This window comes from Arabidopsis lyrata, assembly GCF_000004255.2.
Source record: "Arabidopsis lyrata subsp. lyrata unplaced genomic scaffold ARALYscaffold_4, whole genome shotgun sequence".
Taxonomy (NCBI): domain Eukaryota; kingdom Viridiplantae; phylum Streptophyta; class Magnoliopsida; order Brassicales; family Brassicaceae; genus Arabidopsis; species Arabidopsis lyrata.
In genome coordinates, this window is record NW_003302552.1 from 2,041,168 (window position 1) to 2,047,792 (window position 6,625).

Consider the following 6,625-nt stretch of genomic DNA (forward strand, 5'->3'; position numbering starts at 1 on the left):
TTGTTAATTTGTTTTAAACTAGAAAGCTGTAAAAATTAACGTATATAATATTATAGTACAGTTTGTTGATGCAAATAAAGTTTATTGTAGGCTGCAAATGGATGACATATAGATGAATGGTTGAAAATTTTTGAGTTGAACAAAAAAAGTTGAACATCATTCAACTCATTCCTCTGCGAAATAGTAGTTGAAAGGGTTGAATAATTTTTCTTCACAATCTATTCATTTTTCCAACTTTTTGGGTTGAATGGGTTGAATCAATTTTCCAACTTATTCATCTCAAATGGTAAAAATTGAGATGAATGGTCATTCAACTCTTTCAACCTTTTATTTTAAGGCTACCATTTGCACCCCTAGTCTTAGAGTGAGATTTTTTCGAGATAAATCGATAAAAATCATCAGTTACAAAACGAATATTCAAAACATAAGATAAATAAATATACATATATATTTGATTTTAAAAAAATAATGCTAATATTTAATCTTAAATATGATGAAGAAAAATCACATGGTACGTACCTTTAATTCTTCAAAGCCATTTGATCGCTTTAACATACATTTGGCCGCCCTATCTTTTAGGACAAAAGTGGCACTTGAATCATCGCAGTTTGCTCATGTGACCAAAATTACGGTTGTGTAATAATATTGTGTAAACAAGATTTGTCGAATCAATTGTAAGGGATATATTTCAGTGTACAAAACTTGTAAATGTTGCAATTTGAAACTGTAAAATTGATTAGAAATTGAGGACTAAGAGGTTTCTCATTGTTCTTCTTATGTCATTGGGAACAAAAAAAAAAGTATTTCCCTCTCTTTGTACTCAATCATACATGAAAAAAAAAAATACATATATCAAATTTCTTGACATCTACAAGAAAAAAATAATAGAATAATTTTCTTACCTTAATATAGTATGTGGCTAGATCACATGCTCGACAGACCCAAACAAAGCAATCGGTGAACATATACGTAGTGATTCGAGCACACCATTCCCTAAACCAGAGATATAAGTCACACTTTATATGTTTTGTATCATTTTAATCTATAACACTTCATTGTCTCAATATATATGATGTTTTGAGTTTTTTTTATTTGTTTTATTTTGGGTCTAAATGGTAACCGAAGAATATGGCTGAATTGTTGAATCTAGCATAATTTATTTGTGATTTCTTGTGGAATCTGGCTGAATAATTTAAAATTTAAATAGTAACCGCTAAAATCAGGCTGATTTTTTTAAAATTAACTAATCAAATAAAAATCTAAAAATATTAATTAGAAAAAAAATTGACTTCAAATTTAGTTAAATTTACTAAATATTAGGTAATTAATGAAAACAATATATTATTAAAAATTGTAATTTTTAAATAATAATGTTGAATTCTGACAAAACTTGGTGTTGGTGTCGGATCCCGCACCAGAAGTACGAGACCAACCAAAGATTGCCACGTAGTCAAAATAATGGCCCATAAAGGATGAAGCCCATTGGACCCGTGAACCGAAGGGACGGTCGAAGTGGTTGTCACCACTTCGAGAATCCGAAGTGAATATACTGGGACACGAGTTCGGTGTAGAAGACACGGGTAAGTCGGTTCAAGGACGCTTGGGCCAGAAAAGGCGAGGCCCATGAAGATCAGAGTCAACTCAAATTCAAACGTTGAGCATTAAAGTCGAAGAATCAAAACGGACACATTTAAGAAGAAACAATTGTACTTAATTGCTCATTTTAATGACGTTTATCTATGTATAAATATAGAGGCCAATGGTCATGTAAAAGGGGACTTCCTCTCAAGAGAGAAATACTATAGCAATTTTCGTATCAATTTATAAGTTTTTACATATTCATTTTTGTCCCTCAAGAATAATCTTTCCCGCTTAACAAAATACTTGAGTGTGTGAATCCGACATCCACATTTTGGCGCCGTCTGTGGGGAACTTAAGTTCTTGAGTGGTCAGATTTTTTCTTTATCACACTTCCGAGATAAGCAACAATGTCCGGAGGAGACGCTGCTGAGACATCATTGGCCGAAACCCTCAAAGCTATGCAGCAAACCATGGCGGACATATCACAAAATTTCTCGGATGTAGAAAAGGCCGTTGATACGTTGCAAACATCCCAGGTATCTCTTAGTCAAAACGTCAATACTATACAAACTCGTGTTCGCTCTTTAAGTGCAGGAAACCCGGTGGGAATCCGAAGAGGGATATTCAACTCGCCAAGTTCCGCTGCACGAAATGAAACCAGCGGACAAACAACCCCCGGTGCTACTAATAACGTAGCTCAGACGTTGGAGGAAGAGACGCAGCTCGGGGATGAAGAACAACTTGCAGCTCAGTATGAGCAGGAGAACCTCGACCAGTTCGAGACCATGAGGAAGGTTAGCCAGGAATTAAAAGAAATGAAATCAAAATTTCATCAAGCTACAAGTTCAGAGCCAGACATCAATCGAGTCATTGAAGAAGCTAGGCGAACACCTTTCATCCCGCGAATCGCGAGTTTAAGGATCAAAGATTCCCGGAAGCTCAAGTTGGACCCTTACAGCGGATTGGAGGATCCAAAAAACTATCTCGCAGCTTTTCTGATCGCTGCTGGAAGAGTCGAATTGGATGAAGCTGATGAGGATGCAGGCTATTGCAAGCTGTTTTCGGAGAATCTATGTGGCCAAGCTCTAATGTGGTTCACCCAATTAGAGCCGGGTTCGATCAGCAATTTCGACGAACTGTCAGCCGTGTTCTTAAAGCAATACTCTATCCTTATGGATAAAAGCGTTTCGGATGCCGATCTTTGGAATTTGACGCAAGGATCTAATGAGTCACTTCGAGTTTTCATCACCAAATTCAAAGGAGTGCTATCAAAACTCCCAAGAATCTCACAGCAATCAGCTTTATCTGCCCTACGAAAAGGATTGCGACATGATTCAAGGTTTAAAGAAGACTTAATACTTCATAAACCAGACACAATTCAGGATGCACTCTTTCGCGCGAACAATTGGATGGAGGTAGAGGACGAAAAAGAAAGTTTTGCCAAAAGAAATAAGCAAGAAAAGCCAGCAATCACCGTCCCTGCCAGGAAGTTCGAGCCTAGGGAGAGCAAAGGACCAAAGAGGTTTGGGTCGCAACCCTTCAACAATACCGTCGGGAAGCAATTCCAAGGGAAAGGAAGATCAAACACTTGGGTCCGTGATGAAAGTCTATATTGCGACATTCATAAAGTAACCGGACATTTAACCAAGGATTGCAGCGTTCTTAAAAAGCACCTCGCAGAGCTTTGGGCTAGTGGCGATCTTTCTAAATTCGATATAAAAGATTTTGTGAGGGAGTACCACGAAGCAAAGGAAAACTCCAAAGATCAAGATTCCAAAAGACCAAGGTTTTCCAACGAGGAAGAACCAAGGAGTTCGAAGGGTAAAATCAATGTGATTCTAGGAGGTTCCAGATTTTGCGGAGATTCGATAAGTTCCATCAAGAAACATAGACGAAATATCCTACTCAAAGCAAGCTTAAGCGAGGAAGTCGATTTTCAAGGTGCATCGATATCATTTAATGAAGAAGAAACGCGGCATCTCGAAAGACCGCATGATGATGCTCTAGTTATTACTCTTGATGTTGCTAACTTCGAAGTATCAAGGATCCTTATAGATACAGGCAGTTCGGTCGATTTGATCTTTTTAAGTACTCTAGAAAGAATGGGAATCAGCCGAGGAGACATAGTAGGACCCCCATCTCCGTTAGTTGCGTTCACAAGCGAGTCAGCCATGTCTCTCGGAACAATCAAGCTACCGGTCCTTGCCAAGAAGGTATCGAAGATCGTGGACTTCGTTGTCTTCGATAAGCCCGCAGCTTACAACATCATCCTCGGGACTCCCTGGATTTATCGGATGAAAGCAGTCCCATCCGGTTGAGGTATTAACTAACCAACCACTCAGAACAATACTTCATAGTCCAAGTCAATCCGGACGTTTGGCGAAATGGGCGGTGGAATTAAGCGAGTACGACATAGAGTTTAAAAGCCGGATCAGTATGAAGGCTCAGGTCTTAGCAGACTTCCTGACCGAACTACCAATACCTGGGACGATAGATCAACCGGAGAACCAAACTTGGAAATTACACGTAGATGGGTCTTCAACAAAGCAAGGATCCGGAGTGGGAATTAGGTTGGAATCTCCGACATCAGAAATTCTAGAACAATCATTCCGATTGTTATTCAATGCCTCCAACAACGAGGCAGAATACGAAGCCCTTATTGCCGGACTTCGACTAGCACAAGGAGTTGGAGCTAAGGAAATATTGGCTTATTGCGATTCGCAATTAGTAGTTAACCAATTTAATGGAGACTATGAAGCCAAAGATTCAAGAATGGAAGCTTACCTCGAAGTGGTGAAGGATCTATCTAAAAATTTCTCGAAATTCGAGTTAATCCGCATACCTCGGGGAGAGAATACAACTGCAGATGCACTTGCCGCTTTGGCGTCAACATCAGATCCTGAGTTAAAGAGAGTTATTCCAGTAGAGTGCATCTCGGAACGAAGCATTCAAGACAGCAAGGAAACCCTCGTCGTTACAAGGTCTCGAGCAGCGGCACGCGACCGTGGCGAACCAGAGATCGAACCGCCACCCAACAAACGCAGGAAGTCAAAAGGATCAAATACATCTAACAAGGAACCCGTTGTCTTAGCCGAAGAAATGATTCCAGAAACGATGTCAGAAACCGAGCCATTAATCGAGGAGGATATTCTTGAACCAAACGAGCATCCCGAACCAGAGCCACGAATATTTCACAAAATTGACCAAATTCCGGCTAAAGACTGGGGGGCTGACTGGAGGGAGCCAATAAAGCACTACATCACGACAGGCGAGCTCCCAAAGAATAAATGGCAGGCCAGGAAAATGAAAGTCGTTAGCGCGAAATTTTGTCTATCAAAAGATGCGTTATATAGACGAGGTGTCAGTGACCCTTACCTATTATGCATTTTTGGGCCCGAAGTCGAAATCGTCATGAGCGAAGTGCATGAAGGATTATGTGGGAGTCATTCATCAGGAAGAGCTATGGCTTTTAAAGTTAAAAGAATGGGGTATTTTTGGCCCACTATGATCACAGATTGTGTTAAGTTCGCCCAAAGATGCAAGCGTTGCCAACTCCATGCACCATTGATCCATCAACCGTCAGAATTATTCTCCTCCATTTCCGCCCCATACCCGTTTATGAGGTGGTCAATGGACATCATTGGGCCATTACACAAATCAACTCGAGGTGTACAGTACCTTTTAGTCCTTACGGATTACTTTTCAAAATGGATTGAAGCTGAGGCGTATGTCGGTATCAAGGATTCGGCGGTGCAGACCTTTATTTGGAAAAACATTATATGTCGACATGGAGTTCCATACGAAATAGTCACTGATAATGGACCGCAATTCATTTCACACGAGTTTGATGCCTTTTGTGCGGACTGGGGAATCAAAGTTAGTTATTCTACTCCACGATATCCGCAAGGAAACGGTCAAGCCGAAGCCGCGAACAAGACGATATTAAGCAATCTCAAGAAACGCTTAAGTCATCTAAAGGGAGGATGGTATGAAGAACTCCAACCCGTCCTGTGGGCTTATCGTACAACCCCTAGGCGACCTACAGGAGAAACTCCATTCTCTTTGGTTTATGGCATGGAAGCGGTAGTACCAGCTGAACTCAATGTGCCCGGACTTCGTCGAACAGAAGCACCGTTAAATGAGGAAGAAAATTCAGCAATGCTTAAAGATTCTCTAGACACCATAAATGAAAGGCGTGATCAAGCTCTAATTCGGATCCAGAATTACCAACAGGCAGCAGCACGGTATTACAATTCAAAGGTTAAAAGTAGGCCGTTCTTCGTGGGAGATTACGTATTAAGACGCGTCTTTGACAACAAAAAAGAAGAAGGTGCTGGAAAACTTGGTATTAATTGGGAGGGACCTTACATTATTACCGAGGTGGTTCGAAACGGCGTTTATAGGTTAAAAGACCTAGAAGACAATCCAGTCAAGCGACCTTGGAATGTGATCAACTTAAAGAAGTTTTATGTTTAAAAGCTACATGCATTGTTTATGTACATGAACTACGATTTGGCTTGATCCCGAAATGGGTACGTAGGCAGCTCGAAAACGAGTTCAGCTATTAATAAAATTTTTGTTTTATTTCTTTATTAAAGGAAAAAGGTTCGGCTATGCGAACATACAAGAGATTGGAAATAAAGCGTTTATAAAAAAAAGAAGACGGAGTGTCCCTCATCGTACACTTCGAACTACGAAATCCTCGTTGACGAGCAGAACACTTCAATGCCTTGACCAGCAAGATCGAGGATTGACATCATGCAGTCCGGAATTCGAGCAAAGTCAGAAATTCCAAGCTCAATCCACTCTCCGGGGTGAGATTCAAGGATGTGAAGATTTCTTGACACCGTAGTAAGCCTGCGTTGCATCCGGTTAATCCTCTTCCGGAGCCTCCTCTTTTCCGACATAAGCTTCCGGTGTTGAAGTTCAAGTGCCTCTATGAACGCCATCGCTGTTCCTTGGTCTCTGATTGGGAGATCCCTGATCAAAGCACATGGGGCTCGGATCTGAGATCTCGAGAAGCCGCGAAGTGGAGAAGGCTGCC